This window comes from Schistocerca gregaria, chromosome 4 (assembly GCF_023897955.1).
Source record: "Schistocerca gregaria isolate iqSchGreg1 chromosome 4, iqSchGreg1.2, whole genome shotgun sequence".
NCBI lineage: Eukaryota > Metazoa > Arthropoda > Insecta > Orthoptera > Acrididae > Schistocerca > Schistocerca gregaria.
In genome coordinates this window covers 785573664-785594471 of record NC_064923.1, presented here as the reverse complement: position 1 = coordinate 785594471, position 20808 = coordinate 785573664, and the positions used below count along the sequence as shown (strand labels likewise).

General features: G+C 42.4%; 1 protein-coding gene across 2 annotated transcripts in view; it reads left to right on the top strand.

Moving 5' to 3' along the window:
- The first annotated feature begins 1839 nt into the window (after positions 1–1839).
- The window catches only part of LOC126267436 (uncharacterized), a 161773-nt gene continuing 142804 nt past the window's right edge, over positions 1840–20808 (top strand). Inside the window, exon 1 of one of the 2 annotated variants that reach the window (XM_049972695.1) lies at positions 1840–2107. The gene's annotated coding sequence lies outside the window, so the exon portion shown is untranslated. The remainder of the gene's footprint in view (positions 2108–20808) is intronic. The other variant, XM_049972694.1, reaches the window with a different exon arrangement.

Here is a 20808-nt window from a genome sequence, read left to right as displayed (position 1 = left end):
ATTCGATGCCGATGCAATCTTTGCCAGGTCACACTCTATGCTGTACCCCGGATCTCTGTCAATACTGTTGCCCGGCCCACCCACAATAACCACGGTGTCTTCCTTAGTAAAACCTTTACATAGTGAACCTAAATCCTCTGTAACCTGCCCAAGTTCAGCACTAGGTTTGAAAAAACTTGTGACCTGGTAATCCAACCCTAATTCATCCTGCAGAAGTTGGCCCACACCCCTAGCCCTAGACTATGTCGAAAAATGATGTTCTTGTAAATTTCCTATTTGATTACAATAAAATTTTATAACTACTTTGCAGATAATAATTGACTTACACTCGTACATGTGCGAAAATCAGCAACAGTCAAGACAAGGACGCAGAAACAGGCAAGGAAATGGAAGCTCACATTGCTGGTCCTGGAGCATACACAAAAACTTCTCACTGACAGCACGCATTGGACGAACATACCATGGAGCAGCTATTAACTCAAGTGGAAGAACTAAATATACAGGTAGCCACACGCTGACAGCAACTATGAGGTCACAGTTGGAAAAATAGAACAACTGTCATGCAACAAAACTCGCCAGAACGATGGTGCTGGATCATGCGCGTTTCGGAGACCCAGCGTATCAACAGAAATAATGCTGTAATTAACAAAATTTCAAAGATGGGAGCTAGTTACTGTTACTTATAGTTATCGTTTCGTTTTCTGTGCTCTCCCTTTCTATGGCTGTACACTCAAGTTCGTTATCGAATACCGAACAATATTGCTTGTGTATGCATGAATAAGATAGGGTTCTTAATGAGCGATCTTCTGAGATAGTAATGGTATGGCAAAAGGAAATTTCAAACTTAAAAAAGGGCTATCGTAATGATGAAAGGAATTTCCCGTAGCCAGCTATACAGGGAGATATTTAAAGAATTTAAAATAATGACACTTCTTAACTTATACACTTATGAATGAATGTACTTTTTGAAAAGTCACTAGGAATGTTAAACACCGAATAATCAGATTCGAAACTGCAAAACAAGAAACAGAGATAATTTTCACACAGGCACCTGCAAAGAAACCCATTACCAAAAATGTTCCGTAATTATTAACCCAAAATACTTTTTAGTCCGTTGCCTGCTACAAGAAACAAATTTAAAGTGTTTCTCTGGAGTTAAACCAGTTTTAATAACACATTGCTTTTACAACATTGAAGAATATCTAAATACAAAAAAAGTAGTTTATTTACCAATATTGATGTAAGATTATTGTATTTTCATGTAATTTTGTAAATGAGTTAAATTTAAGTTATTTTGTTGTAACTAACCCTGGCTCTGAATGGACTGCATCCATACAATGTATATTGTTAACGGGTGAATAAAGAGATTGAATTGAATTGAGTATAAAAACAAAGGCAATACGAATGGGAGAGAGTCACAACAATTCTGAACAACCTGAAGTGACAGACTTTTGAAGGCGCCAACTATATAAATAAATAAAGAAAAGTATTAGGTGAGGAATCTAGACGCACGCACAGAGTCAACTAAGGAATATACGTGTAGAGGACAGGAAGAAACCACAAAATGTGGTGCAACTGAAATACCTCGGCCATTCATTTCACATGGTTTGTAGAGTATTAGATGTAGAGGAGGGGTAGTGTGATTGGAGTAGTGTCAGTGCAAGTGCATATAAATTTTCTCTGAATTTGCACGTATGTAAGATTTATTTTCAAATGATGTTATCTGCGTTGTGTGTACTGCCTACCAGTTTATAAAGTGTCTTATTTATTTCATAATGCAAAATGATTCAAGGATTTATAAATAATGTTATAAACTTTGGTGAGTGGGAGGGAGAGAGTGTTATATCTATGTAAGTAGAATTGTTTGTGCGCACCGGTTTGAATGAGGATGTAGTTCGGAAAGTTCGAATATGCATAGTTAGTGAAGATGGATTAAAAAATACCGGGGGAAATACTCTGTTCATGGTTTCTTGTGACACACCGTGTGTCTTAGAGATAAAAGGTGCTTCAATCAAAACAACGTACAAATAAACTCGCATAATCGTGAGAACGCGAAGATAACGAGACAGTATTTGACATTACGCTGCATATCACAGGACATCAGTTGGTAAATATTTTCTGTGAATATCGTTCGATTTTTATTTAGTGTAGGTCCTTGCCATGACACGTAGTATTTGCTTGTAAACTTTCAAAGTCTAGCAGAATTCATTGGATCATATTTGAAATTGAGGGGAAAACCCGAACTATTACATGTGAAATGAGTTATTAAATGTTACCGTACCTTCAGAATTTAGGGAAATAAATTTCGAATGGATGATAAACATAGTTATAGAAATGTTGAGAAGAAAGATTTGGAATTGTAGAACCGTATATGTGCTTTCTTGTAGACGCTGCCAGCCCATTTTAAGACAGTTTAGTACACAAGTGTTAGCGTGCTTGACACCACACGTTAAGTGTAGTTCTGCCCGATTTCATTTTGTGTACCAGTGTTTCTCTGTAGTTTTGTATTTCACAGAAAAACAACGAAATGATGAAATTTAGTAATGAATTAGCCACTTAATCGTTAACTATGTATTCATGAAGCGCATAATGATCTAAAATTTATTCCCGAGTTTACCAAACCGTGTGTGCTGGCAGAATCATGCTATGTAATTCAGAATGCCATTCACTGACTCTGTTATGTGTTTCTTCCCTTTATGACGTCTTTAAATAGGTAATCACATTTTATTTTTCCAATAAAATGCTTTTACATTTTACTCAGAGTGAACTTGTCCGCATAGGAGTAACATGTTAGTAACAGTTTCAGTGAGAAATTCTCTGTAATTATGCTTTATCCTGTCATTGTGACTCTTTCAACTGTGGAACATTTTGTGGAAGAAATGGTGCTAGGTGCTGGAGTCTGAATGTGAGTCACAGTTCACTATATAGGGTACAATAATGCAACCAGTTGTGCAGGCATAATGACGTAAGATGAAACATCTGCCCTGCGAGATGAGATAACATATGCAAGGAAAGACAGGATATTAGCATCTGAAATGACAGTGCATGATTATCAAGAAATATGTGACAGACGATGGTAGGTTAAGAATGTTTGTATGCAATGTGTATGGGAAAACTTACTAAACCGAAGTTTTTTTATGCTAGTCACTTCATTTTGCTGACAGGCCAGTTGGTATTGCTTTTTCATTAATTTGTAATGCAGCTATGAAATATTTAATCGTTCTCAACTTTGAAGCAGCCATTCCACTTGGTAACATGTTTAGCCAGTGGCATCAAATTTCCTGACACTTTGGTCCAGGAAATCCTGTTAAGGATGCAATTTTTAAATTTCTTCGTAAAAGTTAAGTTTCGAACACCAATATCCTCTCCTCCTCCTCCTCCTCCTCCTCGTTACTCCTCTGGGCTTTCCATCATGCTGATTGGTCTCTATGTACCTACCAGGTCATGTTTACCCCTCTTTGTCATGTTGTGTTGATGAAGTTGTCCATGACAAGACTAGTACAATTATTCACACCACTGGCATTGCTTTCCCTCACTTGTCAGGAGGCCTTTTGCCATCACCATCCGTGATCGCTGTTGGACCTTGCAATGCCTTAAGTGGCACAGCGCCCTTTGCTGGTCTTGGTATCTTGAAACGTCTTCATACCAAATCCTATTACTTAATCAAAGAGAGAAAGTGGGTGCGTTGTTATCTCCCCTTGCTTAGTTCTTTGACTTTGGCTTTGGATGAATCTCTTTGGGGGTCTGAAAGCCTTCATCTCTCCACTGGTGTTCTGTTGTCCATTCCATCCAGTCATATTGGGAGTTTCACAATGCTATTGCTTTTCACACAGAAGGCTTTATTAAGTGGTCCTTCATCACCTGGGTTTTGTTATGTATGGACTTGATGCGTGGTCTCCAGGCTATCACATAGTGCTTTTCCCACCACCCATTGGTCTCTGCTATCCACGAGCTTCTCACTGATCTTGACCGTACTGCTTGTTTGGTTAATTTCCTTTGTATTCCTGTCCATGTAGGTATCTTGAGTAATGAGCTTACCAATCATCTTGCTGGGGGGGGGGGGGGGGGGGGAGCCACGTATTCCATTCTGTGTAACCCCTCACCCCTCCAGGGGCAGATGTGCAGTTTCATTTAAAATTCCTTTTTAGTTCCATCATAGGCCGACTCTTGACGGTGCCGCCCTTCATCTGATAAACTTCTTGTGATCACAGGGACTTACACCCCATGGCATTCTTCCCTCCACCTCTCCAGGTGGGAATCTACCATTCTCTACTGTCTTTATATTGGTCATACCAGATTGATCCATGGTTTTTTTACTCTGTAATGAGCTGCCTCGCTTTTTTAGTTGAGAGGTCCCCCTCATAGTGGTCCATGTTTTGCTTCACTGCTCCCGCCTATTGGCCTTCGCACTAAGTATTTCTGGATATTCGTAGCATGCTCTTTTCATCTTATTTCTTTCTTAAGTAAGAGAAGAATTCGCTTAAATATACTGAATCAATCGAGTACAGAGGTATGTGTTACTCTTGTTAAGAAACCATGGTCAGTGAAGTAGTCATAAGCTCTGCGCATCAAGAAAGCATAGAGAGATTGCTAAAGCTATGGATAAATACACTACAGCAAAGCTGACCATACTCTTCAAAGTAGAAATTCCATTTTCAGAAGCAAATGAACCGAAGCACTCTTGCACTTCTCGCCAGGAATTTTTCACAAATATCAATTCAACTGTTGAATATTGTGCATCTTACAGTGAAAATGTGCAAGTTTTAACTATTATTCCAGGGGCATTTTAAAAGAAAACCATTTTTAAGCATTTCCCATCAGTATCAAAGTACATGGTAGACAAATCAAGAAATGCGAGGTCTGTAAAAGGAGTCTTTGGAAGACCAGATCCCTATTATGTCATCCTGTAGAAGCAGCTCAAGTTCAAATAGTGCAGTCATTTTATGTGGAAGATAAAAGGGACTGCTCTCGCCAGAGGGCCAACAGAAGAGACTATAACTGTAACAGCTGAAGGTCAAAAAGTTGTGAAAGTGAAGAGGTACATGACTTGTAATATTAAAGAAACTTTTGTAATTTATATGAGCAACTATACAACATATACTGAAAGATCAAAATTTTATGCACTACAACCTATGTAGATAGTTCCACACCCACCTAGAGATGCCTTTTTACATGTGTACTGTGCGAATTTTGAACTTTGTGTGGTAACTTTGAAGAACTTACTAGAGCACGTCATGTATGACACCTTGGTTGAGCATCACCAGTAGTCTGTGACGTAAATCAAGAGACTTGTTTGTTTCAAGAATGTGGTGACTGGTCTTGAAAGGGAGGACTGTCCTTACAGAAACTTACCTGGAAGATGTAGCAGATAACTCTGCAGAAATCACCTATGTGACACAGGAGGAAAATAAACTAATTAAGAAAACTGTTGCCTTTGACAGTTTCATTGATGAACTTGGTAAATTGTCAGTGAAAGCAGTAACTCGCCAGCATCTGAAGACACTGCAACAACGCATTGCAGAAGTAAAAGTATGTGTATAGGCTGAAGAACTATGTTTAGTGCTTCACTGTGATTTTGCTGAGAACTGGTCTGTAATTCTCCCACAAGAAGTACAAGGATATCAATGGAGTTATGACCAGGTTTCCATTTTTACAGGAGTGACATGTTTTGAAAACAATACCACAAGTGTTGCAGTTATAAGTGACGACACAGGACATGACTCAGCAAATGTTTTGCTAACAGTGTGCAAAATTCTCCAACTGCAAACAGGGCAGAGAAGATCAATATCATTTCTGATGGCGCTCCTAGTCATTTTAAAAATCGTTACCAGCTGTTTGAATAGAGTAAGTCGCTTGTGCCAACTGACTGAGTATACAGTGCTACTGGTCACGGGAAGGAGCCTTGTGATGGTCTCTGCAGCCCGGTGAAGCACTATGCTACAAAACATAATCATTCCATACCAAATACAGCTGTGATTCAGAATACTGAGGATTTTACGAGAGTCGTGAAATCTTACACATGCACAGCCCTCATTATTTTGTCCAAAGAGGAAGTCAAAGAATTCCATGAACAGAAAAAAGAATGGTTCAAACAAACTACTCTTGTGCAAGGAATTCAGAATACACATTTTTGGACTCAAAGTGATGGACGAACTCATATTGCATGCACTTTAAAGAACAAGAAAGAAGAAATTTCGTTCGTTTGGACAATACCTCAGAAACAGCAGGGTATTATTCAGAATAATACTCAAGAAGGCAGAATGAGATTTTCACTCTGCAGCGGAGTGTGCGCTGATATGAAACTTCCTGGCAGATTAAAACTGTGTGCCCGACCGAGACTCGAACTCGGGACCTTTGCCTTTCGCGGGCAAGTGCTCTACCATCTGAGCTACCGAAGCATGACTCACGCCCGGTACTCACAGCTTTACTTCTGCCAGTATCCGTCTCCTACCTTCCAAACTTTACAGAAGCTCTCCTGCGAACCTTGCAGAACTAGCACTCCTGAAAGAAAGGATATTGCGGCGACATGGCTTAGCCACAGCCTGGGGGATGTTTCCAGAATGAGATTTTCACTCTGCAGCGGAGTGTGCGCTGATATGAAACTTCCTGGCAGATTAAAACTGTGTGCCCGACCGAGACTCGAACTCGGGACCTTTGCCTTTCGCGGGCAAGTGCTCTACCATCTGAGCTACTGAAGCACGACTCACGCCCGGTACTCACAGCTTTACTTCTGCCAGTATCCGTCTCCTACCTTCCAAACTTTACAGAAGCTCTCCTGCGAACCTTGCAGAACTAGCACTCCTGAAAGAAAGGATATTGCGGAGACATGGCTTAGCCACAGCCTGGGGGATGTTTCCAGAATGAGATTTTCACTCTGCAGCGGAGTGTGCGCTGATATGAAACTTCCTGGCAGATTAAAACTGTGTGCCCGACCGAGACTCGAACTCGGGACCTTTGCCTTTCGCGGGCAAGTGCTCTACCATCTGAGCTACCGAAGCACGACTCACGCCCGGTACTCACAGCAGTTTGGAAGGTAGGAGACGGATACTGGCAGAAGTAAAGCTGTGAGTACCGGGCGTGAGTCGTGCTTCGGTAGCTCAGATGGTAGAGCACTTGCCCGCGAAAGGCAAAGGTCCCGAGTTCGAGTCTCGGTCGGGCACACAGTTTTAATCTGCCAGGAAGTTTCTCAAGAAGGCAGTTAGGAAGAGGACGTATTCAGACAGTTTTACTTTGCATATATGCAGTATATTTGACCAACTGTCAGAGTTGAGCGGAAAGGAGCCTAATGCAGCTGTAGATGTATGGAATATGCAGCAGTCCTCAGCAGTTAAGAGGCCTAGGTTAGTTGTGAAGTCTAACAGAAAGAAGAAGGTTCTGCTGCTAGGTAGTTCTCGTGGTAGAGTTGTGGGCCAGCAGTTGCAGGAAGTGTTGGGAGTGATTACCAGGTTACCAGCATTGTGAAGCCTAGTGCAGGGTTGGCCCAAGTGACGGACAGCATAGGGAAGCTACATAGGAATTTTACGAAGGAGCATCAGTAGTCGTAGTGGGTGGAGCAGGCAACAATTTTGACAGTGACGGAGAATATGATGTAGGTGGTGACGTGGTAAAGACAGCTACTCAAACTGGTGGCACTAATGTGCATTTCGTGATACTGTTTCAGCCTCTTGATCAGCCTCACCTTAATGCGGCTGTTAGGCGGAAATACGGAAGCGTCCGATCCCGCCCGTCTCCTTTGACCCATTATGTCACAAATATGGCGGAAATGACCATAAACCACGATTCCAATATGGCGCATATAAAGTTGGTATGTACACATTATGAGGACGAAAATACATCGAAAAACACACACATTTTCCACAAAAAGCCTAATGACACTAACGGGACAAGTGCGGGAAATGGGGTGTTTTTGGATGGGGACAAACTAAATATAAACAAATTTAGACACCCACCCCCATACAAAACCACACAAAATGACAAAAAAAACAGACAGCACAAAACTCCCCAAAGACCACTAAACACACTATCATCTGGAATCGGACACTTCCCTTGACCTAAAAGTTCAACAGCAGCTCCATATCCCATAAATTAGAATCAAACACTTCTTTTGGCCTATATCACTCAAAAACATCTCCCAATACCAACATACACAACCACACATTGGGATCGAAGAGTTCCCTTGACCTGCGCGCTGTTAATTTTATCCATAATGTCCGTTCCTGAACAAAAACAACAACCGATTAATTTTATTAAAATTACCACACGATGTACAGCCAACAACACTAAATTAACCTTAACACAAAATCGTTAACTCACTGAAATGAATTCCACTACAAACACAGCCGACATTCGAACAATGCTGGATAATGAGCAAAAGCGAACAGCCCATTACACCACACAAACGAAAACCCTGAACATACCACCAGAGAGCGCAACAAACCACAACATGACGACATCTACGAACACACCACACTCACAAACCAAACTCCGTGCTGTCATGATGTCACACACGACAACACCCTTACGTCAAGAGTCAAAGCCAGCGCATGGAATCGGACGCTTCTGTCCACCCTGTTAGGCGCGTTAACATGGGGCTGGGGAGGGTGCTGATGGCAGAGGGCATGGGTCACATCCCAGTGGAGCCAGTTGGGTCTGTCAGTAGATTGTGTTCCTCTATGCATGGCCTGCACCTCAATAGGTATGAGAAGAGGCGGCTTGCTGAGCTTATAGGTGACAGCGTAGTGGGTGGTGGTGGGGCTGGGGTGGGGTCACTCATGGAAATATTCCTGTAGTCGTTGGTGTTAGAGCTGCACTTTTTTTGGATTGAAGTCAGCCGATAGGTATACCTGCTTAAAGGAAGTCCCTCTAAGTAAGGGCTCACCTTCTGAGGATTTAATGTTTCCAAATAGAGATGGAATTAGCATATTCCATCAAAATATAAGACGTATAAGAGATAAAGTTAGTGAACAGTTTTTAGATGTTGACTCTGCAATTATTGGTATATCAGAGTACTGCTTAAATAATTTGACAATTCACTATTCAGAGGCTTCCAGGATACAGATTAGCTGACTGTTTCTCAAGGAGTTCCTTGTGGGGTGGAGCAGTAGTTACGTACGTAAAATAAAAAATAAAAAAAAGAAACGTATGCCATTTGTACTCATAGACGTATCATGGTACTGCACTGAACAGACATTTGAAAGTTGTGCAGGGGCAGTTGAATTTAGTGAAACTAAACTTATCTTTGTTGTTGTTTATAGGTCCCATAACTCCGACTTCAGAGCATTTCTGCTCAAGCTAGAGAGCGTTCACTTTGTAGGAAGTACCAGAAATTAGTTACATGTGGTGAACTCAATATTAATTTTGTATATGATGGTGCAAGAAAAAGGATGTTGATAGCCTCCTAAATTCACATGATCTGATGCAGACTGTGTTTTTTCAAACTAGGGTGCAGGATAACAGGAGCACAGCCATAGACAACATTTTTATTCATTCTTCATTACTAGATGGGCACTCTGTTAGTATAAGTGTGAATGGCCTTTCAGACCATGATGCACAAATTTTAACACTAAAATGCTTTTGTACTCTAATCAGTGTTATATTTAGTTACAAACTATGTACGAAAGTTAATCCAACAACAAAAGAGAGTTTTTGAAACCTTGTCAAGGAACAAGAGTGGCAGGATGTTTATAGTGTTGATAACATAGGTGACAGATATAGTGCTTTCCTTAAAACATTTCTCATGCTCTTTGAGAGTTGCTTTCCATTAGAACGTTCTAAATGGGGTACTAGCAGTCCAGGTGGCTGACTAGTGGGATAAGGATATCTTGTAGAACAAAGTGGGAATTATATCAGAATGTTAGTAGTCACATTCAAGCTACAGTAGCCCATTACAAACAGTATTGTAAGGTGCTTAAAAATGTTATTAGGAAGGCAAAGAGTATGTGGAATGCCAGTAGAATAGCTAATTCACAGTATAAAATTAAAACCATATGGTCAGTTGTGAAGAAAGCGTCTGGTCAGTAGCACAAGGTCGGCGATATAAAGTCGGTTCGTAGAAAAAGTATTTGTTCCTGATAAATCAGATATATTTACAGTATTTAACAATCATTTTCTGAACATTGCTGGTGAATTGAATACAAATTTAGTTTCTACAGGAAATCATATAACTTTCTTGGCAAATGCCTTACCAATACTGAAATACTCCTCTGTGATACAGACAAGATAGAGATTGAGTCAATAATTAAATCACTGAAGACTAGGGACCCTCACGGATAAGATGGATTTCCCAGCAGAATATTAAAGTATTGTGCTGCACATGTTAGCCCTGTATTTATCCGTATTTGTAATTTTTCCTTTAGGAATTGTCAGTTTCCTTAACAATTAAAGTTTGCAGTAATAAAGCCGCTTTATAAAAAGGAAGAAAGGGATAATGTAGATAATTTTAGACCTATTTATATGCCACCAGTGTTTGCAAAAGTTATTGAAAAGGTTGTGTATATAAGGATAATTGATCATTTTATATCACACGATTTGCTATCAGTTCGGCTATAGACGTAATGTAACAACTGAAAATGCTATATTCTCTTTTCTCTGTAAGGTACTGGTTGGGCTACACAAAAGGTTTCGAATGGTTGTTATATATATATATATATATATATTTTTTTTTATATATATGGCTAAGTCATTTGTTTTGATCACAAAATATTACTCCAGAAGTTGGACCATTATGGAATACGGGAAGTAACTCACAATTGGTTCACCTCTTACTTTAGCAACAGACAGCAAAAGGTCATTATTCGCAGTGTTGAGAATGGTTCTGATGTGCGGTCTAAGTGGGGTATAGTCAAGTGGGGGATGCCGCAGGGATCATCGTTGGTCACACTCTTGTTCTTTATATAAATGATATGCCCTCTAGTATTATGGGTAACTCTGAAATAGTTCTGTTTGCTGATGACACTAGCTTGGTAGAAGAGCATGTTGTGTGCAATAGTGCAGTACATGACCTAAGTTCATGGCTTGTAGAAAATAAACTATTGCTAAAGCACAATATGACTCAGTTTTTACAGTTTCTAACACACAATTCAACAAAACCTGACGTTTTAATTTCACAGAACAGGCATATGATTAGTGAAACTGAACAGTTCAAATTTCTAGGTGTTCAGATAGATAGTGGAAAGCCCACTGAACCGTGATTTATTTTCAAAGAATATTTTAAGAATTTATTATATTTACCAGCGATTCATCAAGAACATTAGCACATTTAATCACACTATGTAAGCATGGAAGTAGTTGCCAGGGAGCAACTGATGAAATCATAACCAAATTCCTTTTAACAAATGGAAATTTTATTCGCTTTAATAGTGCCTAAAAGCATTTTTTAACAGAAACAGATTTAAAATTATAATCAGAAAGCACCCTCTAAATATCAAAGTTACAATTTAGTCAGAGGCAGAAAGAAACAAGTTTCCACTGTATGAGCTTTCGGGCAGAGAACCTTGCCGTTCCCTTTTGACATGGCTGTTGTTACGACTTCTCGCAACAGCCTCTGAAAGGGTACACTGGTGCAAATCTACAACACACCAGATAACTTTAAACTAAGAGTTTTAACAATTTACACAAGCACACAAACTATGCACCCCCGTAGGAGGGATGGAAATGGTACCAAACACCAACAATTAAAAAATCTTAACCTTGCCACTGAAGGTGTCAACTTGATTTTAACTTCTAAGAAAAGTCTTACGGTGAAAGGTTGGCAACTTTATATACTGAAATGATCATTTAAATAAAAGCCCATGAAATGCAGTTTTATATAAAATTCTACAATGTTGGCCAAACAATGGTTAAGATGCCCTACAGTACACAGATACCGCCTCTCAAGATCATAGGCAATAATATCAATGTTTCCAAAGATCAAAACATATTTCAGGTATTAGGCAGTTACAATCCAAGCAATAAATTCATTAAATCTGACAAACATGACAGAGGCAGCTACTAACGTATGGTAGATTGATAGTGAGGATACCGAACAACCCAAACTGCAGGTTGCTCTAACCTGCACCTACTCCACAGGGAAAAACGAACCACCCAATTTATAAACCACCTTCCTGCGGGTGGGCAAACGGAGAAGAATGGTGGGATGACCCCAAAGCAAAACGGCTGGTGACCTCTTCAAGAAAACAAGTAGAATTTAACAAATGAGACAACATATCACCAATCACTTAACTTCTAATAAACTGCGATATCTCGAAGTCGTGGCGCGGCACCCCCAAATCGCTCTCCCGAACCATCCGCTGCCAGCCGCTTCAACGGGCGCAGGAAGGCGCGGCGATCTCCCATCTCATGGCTCCGCAGCTCGCACCAGCCAGACTGATGTCGTGGTTTGTCTCCTGTTGCTCTCGTGTCGACCACAAAGTCACTACCCCTCGCTATATGCCGCGGCCCACTGGACTCACGTGGCGACCTCACATGCGCTGACGTTCAAGATGGACAATTCATCTTGTGTCAGTGTGTGACCTACCGACCGATTGATCCAACTGCCAATGACCATTGCCTGAGCAAACTCGAGCAGACTGGCGACCTAATGCGCACACTCAGATGCAGGAACTAAATCCTGACCGGGCGACCACTCACTGAGTTCTCTTACTGGCGGAGTGGAAAGACTCTCATTTTGCTGGCTTTAAAGGTTGACCCAACTTACAGACATACTAGCACTCCGAACGGAAGACAGACACTAACTGCCTAACAAATGCGGATGAGAGACAGACAAGCAACCTGGGGACAAGAGACTGACCCAGACTCACTCCGACTGACCAACTCAACTGCCACTGGGGAGCTCATAGCGCCCCTTAAATGCACGTGAACCGGCACCCTTTCCCCTTTCCCACCAGAGGGAGATACCAAAGCTGCGATTGCCACAGCGGCGCCACAGCCAGAAATGGAAGGCAACTGCTTCACACTACGCGCTGTGTTGCGCTCTTCAAAACAGCAATTTTTACCACGGCTCACCCACGTTCAGGATCTTGTTCAAAGGCTTAATACTGCCATTTTTGCTATTCTAACGGTATCAGGAGTGAGTGATTGTTCGACACGAGACTTAGTCTACTTTGCTTACTTTCATTCAGTGTCCTATGGTATTATATTTTGGAGTAATTCTTCCCATTCTAAATGGATATTTTTGGCTCGGAAACGGGCAGTTCAGGTAATAAGTTGTGTAAATTAACGAACCTCTTGTTGACCCCTGTTCACGAGTCTGGGGCATTTTGACATTGGCCTCTCAATATATATATTCCTCACAGTCATTTCTTGTTAACAATATCGACTTATTACCAAGAATAAGCAGCTTTCACTCAGTTAATACTCGGCAGAATGAACCTGCATTTGGATCGGACTTCCTTAACTCTCATGCAAAAAGGTGTGCAGTTTACTGCTGCATCCATTTTCAATAAGCTACTTCTAGAATTCAAAAATCTTAGCAGTAATCCACGTGCTTTCAAATCAAAACTGAAGAGTTTTCTCATGGGTCACTCCTATTCTGTCGAGATGTTCCTTGAAAAATTAAACTGATTCTTATTGTATTGTTGACTGCGAGTACTTAAACTTGTGGACTGGCTTTTTTGGGGTCATAAACATTTTATTTTTATCTGTTATTACTTTTATGTTCTAGTTTCATGTACTGACACGTTTCATGACCTTGGAGATTTGCTCTTCAGTTTGGTCCTATGGAACTTGACGTGTAAATAAAATAAATAAAAATCACAACCTCAGAAGGGGGATGTTTGTGGCATGTGTGGATTGCAGAGATTATAGACACCAGTTATGAGTTAAACAAAATTGTAGTGAACTTCATGCTATCACACGGACCATCTGCTGGATTTAGATTTCCAGCTGAAGGACAGTAAAAATGCTGTCAGTGCTCACTTCCTGTTCACAATATTTTTAGGATTGTAAGTGCTCCAGTTCCTATTCGTTCAACAGGAAGCCATCACTCTATATCAAAGGAAGATACTGAAGAAGTGGAACACATTTTTAGTTCATTGACTGGCTAATTTCAGTACAAAACAGAGTGCACAGAAGTTGTGTAAATTGAAGTCTTTAGGTCTTCAGACCTTCTCATACATTTTGGAACCATTTAAAATGCTTGAAAAATGAGTCATTACTCAGCTTTCAAAACTAAAATTATGTTAAATAAGATTAGGTTTTGATTTTTATGGGCCTGTAATGTGATTGTAAAACAGGTTTATGTATGGCAAAAATTTCAATTTTTTATAAAACTTGTTCAAGCTAAAAGTGGAAGCTCTCATTTTCAGGGAATGTGGAACTATAAGGTACTAATCAAAAGAAAAAAATCAAAATTTTATGGATTGGTGTATTTTGAAAAAAAAAAGAAATGTAAATAAATAAAAATCCGTACATTATTAAAAAAAACTTCAGAATGCTGTAGTAAAAAAGCTTTGGCAGATAAGTCCAAATGGAGGATTTCTTTATCATAAACCAATTATTTTTCAATTTAAAAAAAATAATCTAGAACTGTTCCAGAGATACAGCATTTTAGAACTTTTTTTTCCAAAATTCGCATCTTGAGAATGATATGTGCAGAGTAATCTTTGGGGGACTGTATCTTGGAGCAGAATTTTTTTGGAGAAAACAAAAAAATTCATGTTCCTTACTTAGTCCTTTGTTTTATCATATGCTAAATTCTATAACACCCAAGACTATGAAGGTAAGATTTTTTCATAGCCTGCATGAATTAATATGGACTATGTGTAATATGTCTTCTGCTGTTTGGTTTTGCATCAAGGTTTTTTAATGCTGTGACAACTAATTATATCATCAGTTGTGATAGTACTTGGGCCGTAAGTATGCATATTATTGCATGTCATAGGTAACTGTGTGACATTTAAATGAAGATAAGTCCTCATCTATAAGAATTATATAGGATTTTATATTAGGGGGGGTGGGGGGTGCTGTGTTTCAGCAGAGCTCATGTTTGTATACTGTCTGGTTTTGATCTTTTTAATGTATCTACATATTCTCTTGTAAATCTGTGGTGTTAAACAGTGTTATGACTAACAAATATGTTCACATGTTTTAGTGTGTTGTGCTGGATGGACACAGAGATTTGGTTTAACACCTTTACTTTCCTTTTTGAAACTTTAAGCGCTTTTATGATTACTTGTCACTTTCTGCAAGCATGCTTTGTACACCCTGATATACACTAAATGCACACACTTTTGTTATGAATGGGCCTGATAATGGCATAGTGGGATGTTGGCACTGGTTGCCGTCAAAATAAAATAACACGTTATTTACACGGTTGCTGGCGAATGTTATTGATATTGACAATTACAGAACCAGCTGATGTCCCTTGTCCATGATGGATCAACGGAGATCTCTCAGAAATGGCATTGGTTTGGGAGACCTTCGGCCTCACTCCATGCCAGTCAGGTTTTGCCCCATTTTTTCCTTCATTTTGTTTGGTCTTTAGTGCCATTTTGTCCCCCCTTTTCTTCCCGTGTTGTTCCTGTTGTTGCGATCATGGTGTGGTACAGGGATCGAGATGAGTAGGTGGTAGTGCTGGTACTTATCATGCATAGTGCCTTTGGGGCGCTCCCTGCTCTCACCCTCCCCTCTCCTTTCCACTTGTTCTTTACTCTTCCTGTCACCCCAATGTTTGTTTTACCTATTTGTTTACCCATTTTCCTTTCCTGTCAACTGGACTCCCCCTGCGGGTCTGGGGGTTACAATAGGCCCGAGGAATTCCTGTCTGTCATAAGAGGCAACTAAAAGGAGTCTCACATGTTTCGGCCTTTATGTGATGGTCCCCTGTAGGGTTCGACCTCCATTCTTCAAAATTTTCCCGAAGAGCTAGCCAATTGGGGAAGGGCACCTTACATGGTGCATTGTGTCCATCGTGCTTTGATATCTTTAGCCCACTTTCTCGTCGTTGCACTGCAGTCCATCTCATTTTCCATCACTTGGGAAGTACGCCTTCCTGGGTGCACTTCCCACCTTGCACTATGCAGTGTTGCTTTCTGCATCGACGATGACCGTGAACTACTTTGCACCTGATATCCAGCACAGTAGCCAGTCTGTTGTGGTGCGACCGCCATGAACCCTGTTGGTTGTAGCCCCCTGCTGATGCCTGCACCATAAACTCCCCTTATATGCCAAGGGGTAGGTGCCTATCCCCCTGTGGCATCGGGACTCCCGGTAATGCCCATCCTGCCAGGTGGCCTTTTCTGCGGCTGGGTGGAGCCAGTGGGGAGGGCCCTGGTCAGAGTGGGTGGCATCAGGGCAGGTGACAAGCGATGAAGCGTAGTCCATCCTGTCTTGCTGGTGGCGAAACACCAGCAGTCTCTAAGAGTTCACCAGCTCAATTCAACACACAGCAGTATGACCCCAAGTCGTACCCCTCACTGGCCACACCGTGGCAGGAACGTCAGGCTAAGGATGGTAGCGGATCTTATTCACCCCGGTACCTTGTATGTTTGAGAGTTGATGGGGAATCTTTCATGATGATTGTTGTGTACATAGTTCCGCGTAGTCATTGCGTACACAACTTTCCCACTAGAGCGCACCCTGCTAAGCACTACAGCACAGGCGCAGTGCTCGTCTGTCTACGAGATGGCGCTTCCCTAGAGATGGACCAAATTCTGCTTCCGACGATCCGCGTATTAATATGTAACGCAGCCAATGAGATCGCTGCTAACATAGAACCTTTTCTCCTCACAGATCACACTCGCGCAGTGATACATGAATGCACGAGGTTTTGTAACGAGTGTTCAGACCTCCGATTAGTCAGTCTGCACCAGTCTGTAGTCAAATTTCAGTCTGCACTTAATAAGATTACCACATTCCTGTACATAGCCATGAAGATAAATGTACACACACTTCAAGTATCAGAGATATGTGAGAATAAGATTAATGTACCAAGACAAAAGGAACTTCAGATTGTCAATTGTAAACAGCATCCAGAATCAAGTTACGTAATGTCTATGCTTTTTATTATTTTAATAAATGTGTGTGAAAATTAATCAAGTTCTGTTTAAAGTTGGTCACCGTCAATCAGCTACTGTAAGCTTACAAGTGGCATTTCTACTGTCTGACCTAACAGCAGAAGATAAACACGCCACGATAAGACCACGAGACATATTGCTGACACTCGCCTACTTCGTTAGAGCGAGAAGTCAAATAATCTGATGGTGTGTGTACCGAAGGTCTTACAGTACACACACCACAATGATGGAAGCCTCAGTTTTTTTGTTGAGCATTTAGAGGACAAGTTTGGGGAGGTGGAGGATTGTATAAAATGAGATCTGGGTCAGTCTTCATCAAAACAGCATCCTCGGCCCAGTCAAGGATGTTACTTGCTTGTGACGAGCTGAGGGATGTTACTGTAACCATCATGGCACATAAGAGCTTAAATATGGTCCAGGGCATCATTTCACAGGGATCTTCTTTTGCAGTCTGACGATGAACTGCGCGCCAATTTAGAGCGACGCTGTGTACGTTTCATCTGGCGTGTCCACCGGGGTTCGTGGCTAATCAGGTTGCCACTGGTACCTTCATCTTGGCCTTCGAGGATGATACATTTCCCGAGAAGGTCAAGGTGATGATCTACAGGTGTGATGTAAAGCCCTATATCCCTTCTCCGATGCGGTGCTTTAAGTGCTGGAAGTTCGGCCATATGTCTTCCCGATGTATTTCCGGCGTCACCTGTCAAGATTGCGGATGCCCATCACATCCCAGTACTCCATGTGCCCTGCCTCCTGTCTGTGTCAACTGCAGAGAGCACCATTTGCCTTGCTCGCCTGACTGCAGGATTCTCCAGAAAGAAAGGAAAATCATGGAGTAGAAAACCCTGGACCGACCGACCTACACTGAGGCTAAGACAAAATTTGAACGCCTGCATCCTGTATGTATGACATTGTCTTATGCCGCCGCTACAACATTTCTGGCACCATCGGTTCCACCAACCACAGTCACCACTCCAAGCTGGATAACTACACCTGCCCCCTTGATGGTGGGAGGCATTTCCCTCCTTGTTGCTCCCGCACCAGCTAATTCGCTAGCAAATCCCCTCCCCAACCATTGGGGACGTCCTTCCCAACTTGTAAGCTGGAGAAGAGTAAGTCGTCTTCAGTTTCTCTCACTAGGAAGGGGTCCCTTGGGCTCTCCCTCTCCAGGTTTCTGCTCGTGGGAAAGATGACACCCGCTGGTGGCTAAAGAGCACAAAAGCAGCTGGTCGTAGGGCTTCACGCTCATCCTCAGTCCCGGAGACTGAGCCAATGAAGTCCTACCAGCCAGGGAAACCCAAAGAGCAGCGAGAGAAATCAAAAAAGAAGACCCCCTAAGACCAAGGAAATTGCGGTGTCACCCACACTATCGCTACCTACAAGTTCTGCGTCTGTGGATGGGGTGGAGGTTCTGGTGCCCACTGAGGACCTAGATCTTGCCAGACCCTCAGACACAATGGATATAGATTGCTCAGGCAATAAGTCAGTGGCAGTAGGTGATTCTGAGGTGCAAACTGCCTCATTGAATATTCCATGCCTTTCCAGTCTCACAATGATGTCATCCTCCAGTAGAATTGCGGCGGGTTTTTCCACTGCCTGCCTGAGCTACGGCAACTGTTATGCTTTACACCTGTTGTCTGCACTGCCCTCGAGGAAACCTGGTTTTGGCAATGCGGACCCCTGCCCTCCGCGACTATTAGGGATATTACAGGTACCGTAGCGACTATAATAGTGTGTCAGGTGGAGCGTTTGTGTCCTAAACTCAGCTGTAGTGCCCCTTCAAACCCCTCTTGAAGCTGTGGCTGTCAGAATAAGGACGGCACAGGAAATAACCATCTGCAATGTATATCTTCCTCCAGATGGTGCAGTACTCCTGAATGTATTAACTGCACTGATTGACCAACACCCTAAACCTTTCCTACTTATGGGAGATTTTAACAGGGTGGCACCATGCTTACTGGCCAAGGCAGAGATGTTGAAACTTTACTGTCTCAGTTCGACCTCTGCCTCTTAAATACTGGGGCCGCCACACATTTCAGTGTGGCTCATGGTAGTTACTCAGCCATTGATTTATCAATTTGCAGCCCAGTACTTCTCCCATGTATCCACTGGAGAGCACATGACAACCTGTGTGGTAGTGACCACTTCCCCATATTCCTGTCACTGCCCCGGTGTCAGGCCCACAGACACCTGTTCCGATGGGCTTTAAAGAAGGCAGTCACCATTGAGTCTCCCCCACACGGTAACATTGATGTGACTGTTGAGCAGGTGACTGCAACAATTGTTTCTGCAGCAGAAAACGCGATCCCTTGCTCTTCAGGGTGCCCCCGGTGTAAGGCAATCCCTTGGTGGTTGCCGGAAGTCGCTGAAGCAAAAAGGAGTGTTGCCGAGCTCTACAGTGGCATAAAAGGCACCCTTCCCTGGAGCACCTGATAGCCTTTAAACGGCTCCATGCCCGCGTTCGTCAACATATCAACCAATGGAAACAGGAGTGTTGGGAGAGAGAAGTCTCGACCATTGGGTGCCATACATCACATTCCCAAGTCTGGGTAAAAATCAAATGTTTTTTCAGGTACCAGACCCCAACAGGTGTTCCCGATGTTACCTTAAATGTAGTGATTGCTGAGCACTTTGCTCCAGCCTCTGTGTCAGGGAATTACCCCCCCCCCCCCCCCCAGTCTTTCGCACTCTCAAACGACAGCTGGAAGGGGAAATCCTCCCATTCACTACACGCCAAAGTGAATCCTGTAATGCCCCGTTTACACAATGGGAGCTCATCAGTGCCCTTGCACATTGTCGCGACACAGCTCCTGGGCCTGATCTGATACACAACCAGATGATTAAACGTCTCGCATCTAACTACAAGCGACATATCCTCGTCATCTTCAACCGGATCTGGTGCAGTGGTGTCTTTCCATTGCAAAGGCGGGAGAGCACCATCATTCCGGTGCTCAAACCTGGTAAAAACCTGCTTGATGTGAATAGCTATCAGCCCATCAGCCTCACCAGTGTTCTTTGTAAGCTGCTGGAACGTATGGTGTGTCGGCGGTTGGTTTGGGTACGGAGTCATGTGGCCTACTGGCTCCATGTCAGGGCGGCTTCTGCCAGGGTCGCTCTACCACTGATAATCTCGTGACCTTGTCTGCCGTCCAAACAGCCTTTTCCAGACACCAACACCTGGTAGCCATCTTTCTTGACTTACGTAAATCACGCGATGTGACCTGGTGGCATCATATCCTTGCCACATTGTATGAGTGGGGTCTCCGGGGCCTGCTCCCGATTTTTATTCAAAACTTCCTGTCGCTCCATACTTTCCATGTCCAAGTTGGTGTCTCCCGTAGTTCCATCCATATCCAGAAGAATGGAGTCTCGCAGGGCTCTGATTGAGTGTCTCTATATTTAGTGGCCATTAACGGTCTAGCAGCAGCTGTCGGGCCCTCATCTTCACTGTATGCAGATGTCTTCTGCATTTTGTACTGCTGCTCTAGTACTGGTATAAAGGATGGGGCCCCTCCACGCCCCCACCAACGTGGTGACCAAACCGAAAGTTCTACTGTCACCTCCGTGTAACATGTTAGTTTTTGAATCAGGAGTCACAGGATGCGGGCTGTGGTGTTATCCATGCGGCTGGGTAAGATTACTCATTATCATGGTCCATCGGTAGATAGAAAGTGGACGAAAGCAATCGAAGGGTAGCGGTTGTAAGGGCAGAGGAAAAAAAGTGCCAAGGGAAAAAAAAAAAACTCTGCAACAGGAGGATAGGTAGTAAAGGAAGTAGCGGCTTGCTATCTGTGAC